Genomic DNA, 17219 nt, shown 5'->3' on the forward strand with positions numbered 1-17219 from the left:
AGGAAACCAAAGAAGATTGGTGTTGGACAGAAAAATAATGTGGCCACAGCCTCAAAGCAAAAGGCATCTATTTTCAGTGATGAAATATAATATAATTATAAATTGTCTGTTATGTTATTTTCCAAGTATTTTACTTTCCAAGTATTCAATAAAATTTGCATTTGGCAAAAGTCCTTCGAGCCGGATTTGAACCAGCGACCTAAGGATGCCTGTTTTACCACTACAGTCCTCCCCTCTACCAACTGAGCTATCGAAGGCTTGGCAAACCGTTCTCTAGCAAGCTCAATTCGAGCTTCCACTTCAACCGTCGACATGCAAACATCTCTTGCAATTCGTGCAAAATACTACAAATTTGGCTTGTGAGGTTCCCGAATTGAGTAAAAGCACATCAGTTCCCAATTAAAAAAATGACCCCCTCCGCAGTCTCCCGCATGTTACTGACCACCATACTAAGGGGGAAAAGTTGAAAGGCGGCACCTCACAGGCCATCTCCTCAGAGTATTCAGCCGTGTTGGGCCTTGACAATATTTTAATATCTTGGATGGTGTATACTGTTCTCTCATTTCCCTTGAGAAATCAAGATTGTCAAGGGGATTCTGCAGTTTTGCCAGTTCATAGCAAGAGATGGGGATCCGAAACACCTCACAGGAAACCAATGAAGATTGGTGTTGGACAGAAACATAACGTGGCCACAGCCTCAAAGCAAAAGGCATCTATTTTAAGTGATGAAATATAATATAATTATAAATTGTCTGTTATTTTATTTTCCAAGCATTTTACTTTCCAAGTATTCAATAAAATTTGCAATTGGCAAAAGTCCTTCAATCCGGATTTGAACCAGCGACCTAAGGATGCCTGTTTTACCACTACAGTCCTCTGCTCTACCAACTGAGCTATCGAAGGCTTGGCAAATCAGTCTCTACCAAGCTCAATATGAGCTTCCACTTCAACCGTCGACATTCAAACATCTCTTGCAATTCGTGCAAAATACTACAAATTTGGCTTGTGAGCTTCCCGAATTGAGTAAAAGCACATCAGTTCCCAATTAAAAAAATGACCCCCTCCGCAGTCTCCCGCATGTTACTGACCACCATACTAAGGGGGAAAAGTTGAAAGGCGCGCCTCACAGGCCATCTCCTCAGAGTATTCAGCCGTGTTGGGCCTTGACAATATTTTAATATCTTGGATGGTGTATAGTGTTCTCCCATTTCCCTTGAGAAAACAAGATTGTCAAGGGGATTCTGCTGTTTTGTCAGTTCATAGTAAGAGATGGGGATCCAAAACACCTCACAGGAAACCAACGAAGATTGGTGTCGGACAGAAACATAACGTGGCCACAGCCTCAAAGCAAAAGGCATCTATTTTCAGTGATGAAATATAATATAATTATGAATTGTCTGTTATTTTATTTTCCAAGCATTTTACTTTCCAAGTATTCAATAAAATTTGCAATTGGCAAAAGTCCTTCAATCTGGATTTGAACCAGCGACCTAAGGATGCCTGTTTTACCACTACAGTCCTCTGCTCTACCAACTGAGCTATCGAAGGCTTGGCAAATCCGTCTCTAGCAAGCTCAATACGAGCTTCCACTTCAACCGTCGACATTCAAACATCTCTTGCAATTCGTGCAAAATACTACAAATTTGGCTTTTGAGGTTCCCGAATTGAGTAAAAGCACATCAGTTCACAATTAAAAAAATGACCCCCTCCGCAGTCTCCCGCATGTTACTGACCACCATACTAAGGGGGAAAAGTTGAAAGGCGGCGCCTCACAGGCCATCTCCTCAGAGTATTCAGCCGTGTTGGGCCTTGACAATATTTTAATATCTTGGATGGTGTATAGTGTTCTCTCATTTCCCTTGAGAAATCAAGATTGTCAAGGGGATTCTGCTGTTTTGCCAGTTCATAGCAAGAGATGGGGATCCAAAACACCTCACATGAAACCAATGAAGATTTGTGTTGGACAGAAACATAACGTGGCCACAGCCTCAAAGCAAATGGCATCTATTTTCAGTGATGAAATATAATATAATTATACATTGTCTGTTATGTTATTTTCCAAGTATTTTACTTTCCAAGTATTCAATAAAATTTGCATTTGGCAAAAGTCCTTCGAGCCGGATTTGAACCAGCGACCTATGGATGCCTGTTGTACCACTACAGCCCTCAGCTCTACCAACTGAGCTATCGAAGGCTTGGCAAATCCGTCTCTAGCAAGCTCAATACGAGCTTCCACTTCAACCGTCGACGTTCAAACATCTCTTGCAATTTGTGCAAAATACTACAAATTTGGCTTGTGAGGTTCCCGAATTGAGTAAAAGCACATCAGTTCACAATTAAAAAAATGACCCCCTCCGCAGTCTCCCGCATGTTACTGACCACCATACTAAGGAGGAAAAGTTGAAAGGCGGCGCCTCACAGGCCATCTCCTCAGAGTATTCATCAGTGTTCGGCCTTGACAATATTTTAATATCTTGGATGGTGTATAGTGTTCTCCCATTTCCCTTGAGAAATCAAGATTGTCAAGGGGATTCTGCTGTTTTGTCAGTTCATAGCAAGAGATGGGGATCCAAAATACCTCACAGGAAACCAACGAAGATTGGTGTCGGACAGAAAAATAACGTTGCCACAGCCTCAAAGCAAAAGGCATCTATTTTCAGTGATGAAATATAATATAATTATAAATTGTCTGTTATTTTACTTTCCAAGTATTTTACTTTCCAAGTATTCAATAAAATGTGCATTTGGCAAAAGTCCTTCGAGCCGGATTTGAACCAGCGACCTAAGGATGCCTGTTTTACCACTACAGTCCTCCGCTCTACCAACTGAGCTATCGAAGGCTTGGCAAATCGTTCTCTAGCAAACTCAATACGAGCTTTCACTTCAACCATCGACTTGTAAACATCTCTTGCAATTCGTGCAAAATACTACAAATTTGGCTTGTGAGGTTCCCGAATTGAGTAAAAGCACATCAGTTCACAATTTAAAAAATGACCCCCTCCGCAGTCTCCCGCATGTTACTGACCACCATACAAAGGAGGAAAAGTTGAAAGGCGGCGCCTCACAGGCCATCTCCTCAGAGTATTCATCAGTGTTCGGCCTTGACAATATTTTAATATCTTGGATGGTGTATAGTGTTCTCCCATTTCCCTTGAGAAATCAAGATTGTCAAGGGGATTCTGCTGTTTTGTCAGTTCATAGCAAGAGATGGGGATCCAAAATGCCTCACAGGAAACCAACGAAGATTGGTGTCGGACAGAAAAATAACGTGGCCACAGCCTCAAAGCAAAAGGCATCTATTTTCAGTGATGAAATATAATATAATTATAAATTGTCTGTTATTTTACTTTCCAAGTATTTTACTTTCCAAGTATTCAATAAAATGTGCATTTGGCAAAAGTCCTTCGAGCCGGATTTGAACCAGCGACCTAAGGATGCCTGTTTTACCACTACAGTCCTCCGCTCTACCAACTGAGCTATCGAAGGCTTGGCAAATCGTTCTCTAGCAAACTCAATACGAGCTTTCACTTCAACCATCGACTTGTAAACATCTCTTGCAATTCGTGCAAAATACTACAAATTTGTCTTGTGAGGTTCCCGAATTGAGTAAAAGCACATCAGTTCACAATTTAAAAAATGACCCCCTCCGCAGTCTCCCGCATGTTACTGACCACCATACAAAGGAGGAAAAGTTGAAAGGCGGCGCCTCACAGGCCATCTCCTCAGAGTATTCATCAGTGTTCGGCCTTGACAATATTTTAATATCTTGGATGGTGTATAGTGTTCTCCCATTTCCCTTGAGAAATCAAGATTGTCAAGGGGATTCTGCTGTTTTGTCAGTTCATAGCAAGAGATGGGGGTCCAAAATACCTCACAGGAAAACAACGAAGATTGGTGTCGGACAGAAAAATAACGTGGCCACAGCCTCAAAGCAAAAGGCATCTATTTTCAGTGATGAAATATAATATAATTATAAATTGTCTGTTATTTTACTTTCCAAGTATTTTACTTTCCAAGTATTCAATAAAATGTGCATTTGGCAAAAGTCCTTCGAGCCGGATTTGAACCAGCGACCTAAGGATGCCTGTTTTACCACTACTGTCCTCCGCTGTACCAACTGAGCTATCGAAGGCTTGGCAAATCATTCTCTAGCAAGCTCAATACGAGCTTCCACTTCAACCGTCGACATTCAAACATCTCTTGCACTTCGTGCAAAATACTACAAATTTGGCTTGTGAGGTTCCCGAATTGAGTAAAAGCACATCAGTTCCCAATTAAAAAAATGACCCCCTCCGCAGTCTCCCGCATGTTACTGACCACCATACTAAGGGGGAAAAGTTGAAAGGCGGCACCTCACAGGCCATCTCCTCAGAGTATTCAGCCGCGTTGGGCCTTGACAATATTTTAATATCTTGGATGGTGTATAGTGTTCTCTCATTTCCCTTGAGAAATCAAGATTGTCAAGGGGATTCTGCTGTTTTGCCAGTTCATAGCAAGAGATGGGGATCCAAAACACCTCACAGGAAACCAATGAAGATTCGTGTTGGACAGAAAAATAACATGGTCACAGCCTCAAAGCAAAAGGCATCTATTTTCAGTGATGAAATATAATATAATTATAAATTGTCTGTTATTTTACTTTCCAAGTATTTTACTTTCCAAGTATTCAATAAAATGTGCATTTGGCAAAAGTCCTTCTAGCCGGATTTGGACCAGCGACCTAAGGATGCCTGTTTTACCACTACAGTCCTCCGCTGTACCAACTGAGCTATCGAAGGCTTGGCAAATCAGTCTCTAGCAAGCTCAATACGAGCTTCCACTTCAACCGTCGACATTCAAACATCTCTTGCAATTCGTGCAAAATACTACAAATTTGGCTTGTGAGGTTCCCGAATTGAGTAAAAGCACATCAATTCACAATTAAAAAAATGACCCCCTCCGCAGTCTCCCGCATGTTACTGACCACCATACTAAGGAGGAAAAGTTGAAAGGCGGCGCCTCACAGGCCATCTCCTCAGAGTATTCATCAGTGTTCGGCCTTGACAATATTTTAATATCTTGGATGGTGTCTAGTGTTCTCCCATTTCCCTTGAGAAATCAAGATTGTCAAGGGGATTCTGCTGTTTTGCCAGTTCATAGCAAGAGATGGGGATCCAAAACACCTGACAGGAAACCAATGAAGATTCGTGTTGGACAGAAAAATAACGTGGCCACAGCCTCAAAGCAAAAGGCATCTATTTTCAGTGATGAAATATAATATAATTATAAATTGTCTGTTATTTTACTTTCCAAGTATTTTACTTTCCAAGTATTCAATAAAATGTGCATTTGGCAAGAGTCCTGCGAGCCAGATTTGAACCAGCGACCTAAGGATGCCTGTTTTACCACTACAGTCCTCCGCTCTACCAACTGAGCTATCGAAGGCTTGGCAAATCAACTCTAGCAAACTCAATACGAGCTTCCACTTCAACCGTCGACTTGTAAACATCTCTTGCAATTCGTGCAAAATACTTCAAATTTGGCTTGTGAGGTTCCCGAATTGAGTAAAAGCACATCAGTTCCCAATTAAAAAAATGACCCCCGCCGCAGTCTCCCGCATGTTACTGACCACCATACTAAGGGGGAAAAGTTGAAAGGCGGCACCTCACAGGCCATCTCCTCAGAGTATTCAGCCGCGTTGGGCCTTGACAATATTTTAATATCTTGGATGGTGTATAGTGTTCTCTCATTTTCCTTGAGAAATCAAGATTGTCAAGGGGATTATGCTGTTTTGCCAGTTCATAGCAAGAGATGGGGATCAAAGAAACACCTCACAGGAAACCAAAGAAGATTGGTGTTGGACAGAAAAATAATGTGGCCACAGCCTCAAAGCAAAAGGCATCTATTTTCAGTGATGAAATATAATATAATTATAAATTGTCTGTTATGTTATTTTCCAAGTATTTTACTTTCCAAGTATTCAATAAAATTTGCATTTGGCAAAAGTCCTTCGAGCCGGATTTGAACCAGCGACCTAAGGATGCCTGTTTTACCACTACAGTCCTCCCCTCTACCAACTGAGCTATCGAAGGCTTGGCAAACCGTTCTCTAGCAAGCTCAATTCGAGCTTCCACTTCAACCGTCGACATGCAAACATCTCTTGCAATTCGTGCAAAATACTACAAATTTGGCTTGTGAGGTTCCCGAATTGAGTAAAAGCACATCAGTTCACAATTAAAAAAATGACCCCCTCCGCAGTCTCCCGCATGTTACTGACCACCATACTAAGGGGGAAAAGTTGAAAGGCGGCGCCTCACAGGCCATCTCCTCAGAGTATTCAGCCGTGTTGGGCCTTGACAATATTTTAATATCTTGGATGGTGTATACTGTTCTCCCATTTCCCTTGAGAAAAAAAGATTGTCAAGGGGATTCTGCTGTTTTGTCAGTTCATAGTAAGAGATGGGGATCCAAAACACCTCACAGGAAACCAACGAAGATTGGTGTCGGACAGAAACATAACGTGGCCACAGCCTCAAAGCAAAAGGCATCTATTTTCAGTGATGAAATATAATATAATTATAAATTGTCTGTTATTTTATTTTCCAAACATTTTACTTTCCAAGTATTCAATAAAATTTGCAATTGGCAAAAGTCCTTCAATCTGGATTTGAACCAGCGACCTAAGGATGCCTGTTTTACCACTACAGTCCTCTGCTCTACCAACTGAGCTATCGAAGGCTTGGCAAATCCGTCTCTAGCAAGCTCAATACGAGCTTCCACTTCAACCGTCGACATTCAAACATCTCTTGCAATTCGTGCAAAATACTACAAATTTGGCTTTTGAGGTTCCCGAATTGAGTAAAAGCACATCAGTTCACAATTAAAAAAATGACCCCCTCCGCAGTCTCCCGCATGTTACTGACCACCATACTAAGGGGGAAAAGTTGAAAGGCGGCGCCTCACAGGCCATCTCCTCAGAGTATTCAGCCGTGTTGGGCCTTGACAATATTTTAATATCTTGGATGGTGTATAGTGTTCTCTCATTTCCCTTGAGAAATCAAGATTGTCAAGGGGATTCTGCTGTTTTGCCAGTTCATAGCAAGAGATGGGGATCCAAAACACCTCACATGAAACCAATGAAGATTTGTGTTGGACAGAAACATAACGTGGCCACAGCCTCAAAGCAAAAGGCATCTATTTTCAGTGATGAAATATAATATAATTATAAATTGTCTGTTATTTTACTTTCCAAGTATTTTACTTTCCAAGTATTCAATAAAATTTGCATTTGGCAAAAGTCCTTCGAGCCGGATTTGAACCAGCGACCTAAGGATGCCTGTTGTACCACTACAGCCCTCAGCTCTACCAACTGAGCTATCGAAGGCTTGGCAAATCACTCTCTAGCAAACTCCATACGAGCTTCCACTTCAACTGTCGACTTGTAAACATTTCTTGCAATTCGTGCAAAATACTACAAATTTGGCTTGTGAGGTTCCCGAATTGAGTAAAAGCACATCAGTTCCCAATTAAAAAAATGACCCCCGCCGCAGTCTCCCGCATGTTACTGACCACCATAATAAGGGGGAAAAGTTGAAAGGCGGCACCTCACAGGCCATCTCCTCAGAGTATTCAGCCGCGTTGGGCCTTGACAATATTTTAATATCTTGGATGGTGTATAGTGTTCTATCATTTTCCTTGAGAAATCAAGATTGTCAAGGGGATTATGCTGTTTTGCCAGTTCATAGCAAGAGATGGGGATCAAAGAAACACCTCACAGGAAACCAAAGAAGATTGGTGTTGGACAGAAAAATAATGTGGTCACAGCCTCAAAGCAAAAGGCATCTATTTTCAGTGATGAAATATAATATAATTATAAATTGTCTGTTATGTTATTTTCCAAGTATTTTACTTTCCAAGTATTCAATAAAATGTGCATTTGGCAAAAGTCCTTCGAGCCGGATTTGAACCAGCGACCTAAGGATGCCTGTTTTACCACTACAGTCCTCCGCTCTACCAACTGAGCTATCGAAGGCTTGGCAAATCAGTCTCTAGCAAGCTCAATACGAGCTTCCACTTCAACCGTCGACGTTCAAACATCTCTTGCAATTTGTGCAAAATACTACAAATTTGGCTTGTGAGGTTCCCGAATTGAGTAAAAGCACATCAGTTCACAATTAAAAAAATGACCCCCTCCGCAGTCTCCCGCATGTTACTGACCACCATACTAAGGAGGAAAAGTTGAAAGGCGGCGCCTCACAGGCCATCTCCTCAGAGTATTCATCAGTGTTCGGCCTTGACAATATTTTAATATCTTGGATGGTGTATAGTGTTCTCCCATTTCCCTTGAGAAATCAAGATTGTCAAGGGGATTCTGCTGTTTTGTCAGTTCATAGCAAGAGATGGGGATCCAAAATACCTCACAGGAAACCAACGAAGATTGGTGTCGGACAGAAAAATAACGTTGCCACAGCCTCAAAGCAAAAGGCATCTATTTTCAGTGATGAAATATAATATAATTATAAATTGTCTGTTATTTTACTTTCCAAGTATTTTACTTTCCAAGTATTCAATAAAATGTGCATTTGGCAAAAGTCCTTTGAGCCGGATTTGAACCAGCGACGAGCTATCGAAGGCTTGGCAAATCATTCTCTAGCAAACTCAATACGAGCTTCCACTTCAACCGTCGACTTGTAAACATCTCTTGCAATTCGTGCAAAATACTACAAATTTGGCTTGTGAGGTTCCCGAATTGAGTAAAAGCACATCAGTTCCCAATTAAAAAAATGACCCCCTCCGCAGTCTCCCGCATGTTAATCACCACCATACTAAGGGGGAAAAGTTGAAAGGCGTGCCTCACAGGCCATCTCCTCAGAGTATTCAGCCGTGTTGGGCCTTGACAATATTTTAGTATCTTGGATGGTGTATAGTGTTCTCCCATTTCCCGTGAGAAAACAAGATTGTCAAGGGGATTCTGCTGTTTTGTCAGTTCATAGCAAGAGATGGGGATCCAAAACACCTCACAGGAAACCAACGAAGATTGGTGTCAGACAGAAACATAACGTGGCCACAGCCTCAAAGCAAAAGGCATCTATTTTCAGTGATGAAATATAATATAATTATAAATTGTCTGTTATTTTATTTTCCAAGCATTTTACTTTCCAAGTATTCAATAAAATTTGCAATTGGCAAAAGTCCTTCAATCCGGATTTGAACCAGCGACCTAAGGATGCCTGTTTTACCACTACAGTCCTCTGCTCTACCAACTGAGCTATCGAAGGCTTGGCAAATCAGTCTCTACCAAGCTCAATACGAGCTTCCACTTCAACCGTCGACATTCAAACATCTCTTGCAATTCGTGCAAAATACTACAAATTTGGCTTGTGAGGTTCCCGAATTGAGTAAAAGCACATCAGTTCACAATTAAAAAAATGACCCCCTCCGCAGTCTCCCGCATGTTACTGACCACCATACTAAGGGGGAAAAGTTGAAAGGCGGCGCCTCACAGGCCATCTCCTCAGAGTATTCAGCCGTGTTGGGCCTTGACAATATTTTAATATCTTGGATGGTGTATAGTGTTCTCTCATTTCCCTTGAGAAATCAAGATTGTCAAGGGGATTCTGCTGTTTTGCCAGTTCATAGCAAGAGATGGGGATCCGAAACACCTCACAGGAAACCAATGAAGATTGGTGTTGGACAGAAACATAACGTGGCCACAGCCTCAAAGCAAAAGGCATCTATTTTCAGTGATGAAATATAATATAATTATAAATTGTCTGTTATTTTATTTTCCAAGTATTTTACTTTCCAAGTATTCAATAAAATTTGCATTTGGCAAAAGTCCTTCGAGCCAGATTTGAACCAGCGACCTAAGGATGCCTGTTTTACCACTACAGTCCTCCACTCCACCAACTGAGCTTTCGAAGGCTTGGCAAATCATTCTCTAGCAAACTCAATACGAGCTTCCACTTCAACCGTCGACTTGTAAACATCTCTTGCAATTTGTGCAAAATACTACAAATTTGGCTTGTGAGGTTCCCGAATTGAGTAAAAGCACATCAGTTCCCAATTAAAAAAATTACCCCCTCCGCAGTCTCCCGCATGTTAATGACCACCATACTAAGGGGGAAAAGTTGAAAGGCGGCGCCTCACAGGCCATTTCCTCAGAGTATTCAGCCGTGTTGGGCCTTGACAATATTTTAATATCTTGGATGGTGTATAGTGTTCTCTCATTTCCCTTGAGAAATCAAGATTGTCAAGGGGATTCTGCTGTTTTGCCAGTTCATAGCAAGAGATGGGGATCCAAAACACCTGACAGGAAACCAATGAAGATTCGTGTTGGACAGAAAAATAACGTGGCCACAGCCTCAAAGCAAAAGGCATCTATTTTCAGTGATGAAATATAATATAATTATAAATTGTCTGTTATTTTACTTTCCAAGTATTTTACTTTCCAAGTATTCAATAAAATGTGCATTTGGCAAAAGTCCTTTGAGCCGGATTTGAACCAGCGACCTAAGGATGCCTGTTTTACCACTACAGTCCTCCGCTCTACCAACTGAGCTATCAAAGGCTTGGCAAATCAACTCTAGCAAACTCAATACGAGCTTCCACTTCAACCGTCGACTTGTAAACATCTCTTGCAATTCGTGCAAAATACTACAAATTTGGCTTGTGAGGTTCCCGAATTGAGTAAAAGCACATCAGTTCCCAATTAAAAAAATGACCCCCTCCGCAGTCTCCCGCATGTTACTGACCACCATACTAAGGGGGAAAAGTTGAAAGGCGGCACCTCACAGGCCATCTCCTCAGAGTATTCAGCCGCGTTGGGCCTTGACAATATTTTATAGTGTTCTCTCATTTCCCTTGAGAAATCAAGATTGTCAAGGGGATTCTGCTGTTTTGTCAGTTCATAGCAAGAGATGGGGATCCAAAACACGTCACAGGAAACCAACGAAGATTGGTGTCGGACAGAAAAATAACGTGGCCACAGCCTCAAAGCAAAAGGCATCTATTTTCAGTGATGAAATATAATATAATTATAAATTGTCTGTTATTTTACTTTCCAAGTATTTTACTTTCCAAGTATTCAATAAAATTTGCATTTGGCAAAAGTCCTTCGAGCCGGATTTGAACCAGCGACCTAAGGATGCCTGTTTTACCACTACAGTCTCTACCAACTGAGCTATCGAAGGCTTTTCAAATAATTCTCTAGCAAACTCAATACGAGCTTCCACTTCAACCGTCGACTTGTAAACATCTCTTGCAATTCGTGCAAAATACTACAAATTTGGCTTGTGAGGTTCCCGAATTGAGTAAAAACACATCAGTTCCCAATTAAAAAAATGACCCCCTCCGCAGTCTCCCGCATGTTAATGACCACCATACTAAGGGGGAAAAGTTGAAAGGCGGCGCCTCACAGGCCATCTCCTCAGAGTATTCAGCCGTGTTGGGCCTTGACAATATTTTAATATCTTGGATGGTGTATAGTGTTCTCTCATTTCCCTTGAGAAATCAAGATTGTCAAGGGGATTCTGCTGTTTTGCCAGTTCATAGCAAGAGATGGGGATCCAAAACACCTGACAGGAAACCAATGAAGATTTGTGTTGGACAGAAAAATAACGTGGCCACAGCCTCAAAGCAAAAGGCATCTATTTTCAGTGATGAAATATAATATAATTATAAATTGTCTGTTATTTTACTTTCCAAGTATTTTACTTTCCAAGTATTCAATAAAATGTGCATTTGGCAAGAGTCCTTCGAGCTGGATTTGAACCAGCGACCTAAGGATGCCTGTTTTACCACTACAGTCCTCCGCTCTACCAACTGAGCTATCGAAGGCTTGGCAAATCAACTCTAGCAAACTCAATACGAGCTTCCACTTCAACCGTCGACTTGTAAACATCTCTTGCAATTCGTGCAAAATACTTCAAATTTGGCTTGTGAGGTTCCCGAATTGAGTAAAAGCACATCAGTTCCCAATTAAAAAAGTGACCCCCGCCGCAGTCTCCCGCATGTTACTGACCACCATACTAAGGGGGAAAAGTTGAAAGGCGGCACCTCACAGGCCATCTCCTCAGAGTATTCAGCCGCGTTGGGCCTTGACAATATTTTAATATCTTGGATGGTGTATAGTGTTCTCTCATTTTCCTTGAGAAATCAAGATTGTCAAGGGGATTATGCTGTTTTGCCAGTTCATAGCAAGAGATGGGGATCAAAGAAACACCTCACAGGAAACCAAAGAAGATTGGTGTTGGACAGAAAAATAATGTGGCCACAGCCTCAAAGCAAAAGGCATCTATTTTCAGTGATGAAATATAATATAATTATAAATTGTCTGTTATGTTATTTTCCAAGTATTTTACTTTCCAAGTATTGAGTAAAATTTGCATTTGGCAAAAGTCCTTCGAGCCGGATTTGAACCAGCGACCTAAGGATGCCTGTTTTACCACTACAGTCCTCCCCTCTACCAACTGAGCTATCGAAGGCTTGGCAAACCGTTCTCTAGCAAACTCAATTCGAGCTTCCACTTCAACCGTCGACATGCAAACATCTCTTGCAATTTGTGCAAAATACTACAAATTTGGCTTGTGAGGTTCCCGAATTGAGTAAAAGCACATCAGTTCCCAATTAAAAAAATGACCCCCTCCGCAGTCTCCCGCATGTTACTGACCACCATACTAAGGGGGAAAAGTTGAAAGGCGGCACCTCACAGGCCATCTCCTCAGAGTATTCAGCCGCGTTGGGCCTTGACAATATTTTATAGTGTTCTCTCATTTCCCTTGAGAAATCAAGATTGTCAAGGGGATTCTGCTGTTTTGTCAGTTCATAGCAAGAGATGGGGATCCAAAACACGTCACAGGAAACCAACGAAGATTGGTGTCGGACAGAAAAATAACGTGGCCACAGCCTCAAAGCAAAAGGCATCTATTTTCAGTGATGAAATATAATATAATTATAAATTGTCTGTTATTTTACTTTCCAAGTATTTTACTTTCCAAGTATTCAATAAAATTTGCATTTGGCAAAAGTCCTTCGAGCCGGATTTGAACCAGCGACCTAAGGATGCCTGTTTTACCACTACAGTCCTCCGCTCTACCAACTGAGCTATCGAAGGCTTGGCAAATCATTCTCTAGCAAACTCAATACGAGCTTCCACTTCAACCGTCGACTTGTAAACATCTCTTGCAATTCGTGCAAAATACTACAAATTTGGCTTGTGAGGTTCCCGAATTGAGTAAAAGCACATCAGTTCCCAATTAAAAAAATTACCCCCTCCGCAGTCTCCCGCATGTTAATGACCACCATACTAAGGGGGAAAAGTTGAAAGGCGGCGCCTCACAGGCCATCTCCTCAGAGTATTCAGCCGTGTTGGGCCTTGACAATATTTTAATATCTTGGATGGTGTATAGTGTTCTCTCATTTCCCTTGAGAAATCAAGATTGTCAAGGGGATTCTGCTGTTTTGCCAGTTCATAGCAAGAGATGGGGATCCAAAACACCTGACAGGAAACCAATGAAGATTCGTGTTGGACAGAAAAATAACGTGGTCACAGCCTCAAAGCAAAAGGCATCTATTTTCAGTGATGAAATATAATATAATTATAAATTGTCTGTTCTTTTACTTTCCAAGTATTTTACTTTCCAAGTATTCAATAAAATGTGCATTTGGCAAGAGTCCTTCGAGCTGGATTTGAACCAGCGACCAAAGGATGCCTGTTTTACCACTACAGTCCTCCGCTCTACCAACTGAGCTATCGAAGGCATGGCAATCAACTCTAGCAAACTCAATACGAGCTTCCACTTCAACCGTCGACTTGTAAACATCTCTTGCAATTCGTGCAAAATACTTCAAATTTGGCTTGTGAGGTTCCCGAATTGAGTAAAAGCACATCAGTTCCCAATTAAAAAAATGACCCCCGCCGCAGTCTCCCGCATGTTACTGACCACCATACTAAGGGGGAAAAGTTGAAAGGCGGCACCTCACAGGCCATCTCCTCAGAGTATTCAGCCGCGTTGGGCCTTGACAATATTTTAATATCTTGGATGGTGTATAGTGTTCTCTCATTTTCCTTGAGAAATCAAGATTGTCAAGGGGATTATGCTGTTTTGCCAGTTCATAGCAAGAGATGGGGATCAAAGAAACACCTCACAGGAAACCAAAGAAGATTGGTGTTGGACAGAAAAATAATGTGGCCACAGCCTCAAAGCAAAAGGCATCTATTTTCAGTGATGAAATATAATATAATTATAAATTGTCTGTTATGTTATTTTCCAAGTATTTTACTTTCCAAGTATTGAATAAAATTTGCATTTGGCAAAAGTCCTTCGAGCCGGATTTGAACCAGCGACCTAAGGATGCCTGTTTTACCACTACAGTCCTCCCCTCTACCAACTGAGCTATCGAAGGCTTGGCAAACCGTTCTCTAGCAAGCTCAATTCGAGCTTCCACTTCAACCGTCGACATGCAAACATCTCTTGCAATTCGTGCAAAATACTACAAATTTGGCTTGTGAGGTTCCCGAATTGAGTAAAAGCACATCAGTTCCCAATTAAAAAAATGACCCCCTCCGCAGTCTCCCGCATGTTACTGACCACCATACTAAGGGGGAAAAGTTGAAAGGCGGCGCCTCACAGGCCATCTCCTCAGAGTATTCAGCCGTGTTGGGCCTTGACAATATTTTAATATCTTGGATGGTGTATACTGTTCTCTCATTTCCCTTGAGAAATCAAGATTGTCAAGGGGATTCTGCTGTTTTGCCAGTTCATAGCAAGAGATGGGGATCCGAAACACCTCACAGGAAACCAATGAAGATTGGTGTTGGACAGAAACATAACGTGGCCACAGCCTCAAAGCAAAAGGCATCTATTTTCAGTGATGAAATATAATATAATTATAAATTGTCTGTTATTTTATTTTCCAAGTATTTTACTTTCCAAGTATTCAATAAAATGTGCATTTGGCAAAAGTCCTTCGAGCCAGATTTGAACCAGCGACCTAAGGATGCCTGTTTTACCACTACAGTCCTCCGCTCTACCAACTGAGCTATCGAAGGCTTGGCAAATCATTCTCTAGCAAACTCAATACGAGCTTCCACTTCAACGTCGACTTGTAAACATCTCTTGCAATTCGTGCAAAATACTACAAATTTGGCTTGTGAGGTTCCCGAATTGAGTAAAAGCACATCAGTTCCCAATTAAAAAAATTACCCCCTCCGCAGTCTCCCGCATGTTAATGACCACCATACTAAGGGGGAAAAGTTGAAAGGCGACGCCTCACAGGCCATCTCCTCAGAGTATTCAGCCGTGTTGGGCCTTGACAATATTTTAATATCTTGGATGGTGTATACTGTTCTCTCTTTTCCCTTGAGAAATCAAGATTGTCAAGGGGATTCTGCAGTTTTGCCAGTTCATAGCAAGAGATGGGGATCCGAAACACCTCACAGGAAACCAATGAAGATTGGTGTTGGACAGAAACATAACGTGGCCACAGCCTCAAAGCAAAAGGCATCTATTTTCAGTGATGAAATATAATATAATTATAAATTGTCTGTTATTTTATTTTCCAAGCATTTTACTTTCCAAGTATTCAATAAAATTTGCAATTGGCAAAAGTCCTTCAATCCGGATTTGAACCAGCGACCTAAGGATGCCTGTTTTACCACTACAGTCCTCTGCTCTACCAACTGAGCTATCGAAGGCTTGGCAAATCAGTCTCTACCAAGCTCAATACGAGCTTCCACTTCAACCGTCGACATTCAAACATCTCTTGCAATTCGTGCAAAATACTACAAATTTGGCTTGTGAGGTTCCCGAATTGAGTAAAAGCACATCAGTTCCCAATTAAAAAAATGACCCCCTCCGCAGTCTCCCGCATGTTACTGACCACCATACTAAGGGGGAAAAGTTGAAAGGCGCGCCTCACAGGCCATCTCCTCAGAGTATTCAGCCGTGTTGGGCCTTGACAATATTTTAATATCTTGGATGGTGTATAGTGTTCTCCCATTTCCCTTGAGAAAACAAGATTGTCAAGGGGATTCTGCTGTTTTGTCAGTTCATAGTAAGAGATGGGGATCCAAAACACCTCACAGGAAACCAACGAAGATTGGTGTCGGACAGAAACATAACGTGGCCACAGCCTCAAAGCAAAAGGCATCTATTTTCAGTGATGAAATATAATATAATTATAAATTGTCTGTTATTTTATTTTCCAAGCATTTTACTTTCCAAGTATTCAATAAAATTTGCAATTGGCAAAAGTCCTTCAATCTGGATTTGAACCAGCGACCTAAGGATGCCTGTTTTACCACTATAGTCCTCTGCTCTACCAACTGAGCTATCGAAGGCTTGGCAAATCCGTCACTAGCAAGCTCAATACGAGCTTCCACTTCAACCGTCGACTTGTAAACATCTCTTGCAATTCGTGCAAAATACTACAAATTTGGCTTGTGAGGTTCCCGAATTGAGTAAAAGCACATCAGTTCCCAATTAAAAAAATGACCCCCTCCGCAGTCTCCCGCATGTTAATCACCACCATACTAAGGGGGAAAAGTTGAAAGGCGTGCCTCACAGGCCATCTCCTCAGAGTATTCAGCCGTGTTGGGCCTTGACAATATTTTAGTATCTTGGATGGTGTATAGTGTTCTCCCATTTCCCGTGAGAAAACAAGATTGTCAAGGGGATTCTGCTGTTTTGTCAGTTCATAGCAAGAGATGGGGATCCAAAACACCTCACAGGAAACCAACAAAGATTGGTGTCAGACAGAAACATAACGTGGCCACAGCCTCAAAGCAAAAGGCATCTATTTTCAGTGATGAAATATAATATAATTATAAATTGTCTGTTATTTTATTTTCCAAGCATTTTACTTTCCAAGTATTCAATAAAATGTGCATTTGGCAAAAGGCCTTCGAGCCGGATTTGAACCAGCGACCTAAGGATGCCTGTTTTACCACTACAGTCCTCCCCTCTACCAACTGAGCTATCGAAGGCTTGGCAAACCATTCTCTAGCAAGCTCAATTCGAGCTTCCACTTCAACCGTCGACATGCAAACATCTCTTGCAATTCGTGCAAAATACTACAAATTTGGCTTGTGAGGTTCCCGAATTGAGTAAAAGCACATCAGTTCCCAATTAAAAAAATGACCCCCTCCGCAGTCTCCCGCATGTTACTGACCACCATACTAAGGGGGAAAAGTTGAAAGGCGGCGCCTCACAGGCCATCTCCTCAGAGTATTCAGCCGT

The 17219-nt window shown here is 41.5% G+C and overlaps 8 non-coding genes across 8 annotated transcripts; all 8 read right to left on the minus strand.

The window, feature by feature from the left end:
• Nucleotides 1-2754: 2754 nt before the first annotated feature.
• On the minus strand, nt 2755-2840 carry TRNAY-GUA (transfer RNA tyrosine (anticodon GUA)). Its single transcript is given in 2 exon segments — nt 2755-2790; nt 2804-2840. It is a non-coding gene; the product is annotated as a tRNA-Tyr (tRNA).
• Nucleotides 2841-3400: 560 nt separating this feature from the next.
• Nucleotides 3401-3486, minus strand: TRNAY-GUA (transfer RNA tyrosine (anticodon GUA)). The gene is given in 2 exon segments: nt 3401-3436; nt 3450-3486. It is a non-coding gene; the product is annotated as a tRNA-Tyr (tRNA).
• Nucleotides 3487-7925: 4439 nt separating this feature from the next.
• TRNAY-GUA (transfer RNA tyrosine (anticodon GUA)) lies at nt 7926-8011 on the minus strand. Its single transcript is given in 2 exon segments — nt 7926-7961; nt 7975-8011. It is a non-coding gene; the product is annotated as a tRNA-Tyr (tRNA).
• Nucleotides 8012-10463: 2452 nt separating this feature from the next.
• On the minus strand, nt 10464-10549 carry TRNAY-GUA (transfer RNA tyrosine (anticodon GUA)). The gene is given in 2 exon segments: nt 10464-10499; nt 10513-10549. It is a non-coding gene; the product is annotated as a tRNA-Tyr (tRNA).
• Nucleotides 10550-11731: 1182 nt separating this feature from the next.
• Nucleotides 11732-11817, minus strand: TRNAY-GUA (transfer RNA tyrosine (anticodon GUA)). Its single transcript is given in 2 exon segments — nt 11732-11767; nt 11781-11817. It is a non-coding gene; the product is annotated as a tRNA-Tyr (tRNA).
• A 1190-nt stretch (nt 11818-13007) lies between these two features.
• On the minus strand, nt 13008-13093 carry TRNAY-GUA (transfer RNA tyrosine (anticodon GUA)). Its single transcript is given in 2 exon segments — nt 13008-13043; nt 13057-13093. It is a non-coding gene; the product is annotated as a tRNA-Tyr (tRNA).
• Nucleotides 13094-13653: 560 nt separating this feature from the next.
• On the minus strand, nt 13654-13739 carry TRNAY-GUA (transfer RNA tyrosine (anticodon GUA)). The gene is given in 2 exon segments: nt 13654-13689; nt 13703-13739. It is a non-coding gene; the product is annotated as a tRNA-Tyr (tRNA).
• Nucleotides 13740-16235: 2496 nt separating this feature from the next.
• On the minus strand, nt 16236-16321 carry TRNAY-AUA (transfer RNA tyrosine (anticodon AUA)). The gene is given in 2 exon segments: nt 16236-16271; nt 16285-16321. It is a non-coding gene; the product is annotated as a tRNA-Tyr (tRNA).
• Between the last annotated feature and the right edge of the window lie 898 nt (nt 16322-17219).

This window comes from Ambystoma mexicanum, chromosome 1p (genome assembly GCF_040938575.1).
Source record: "Ambystoma mexicanum isolate Mex_15411 chromosome 1p, UKY_AmexF1_1, whole genome shotgun sequence".
Lineage (NCBI taxonomy): Eukaryota > Metazoa > Chordata > Amphibia > Caudata > Ambystomatidae > Ambystoma > Ambystoma mexicanum.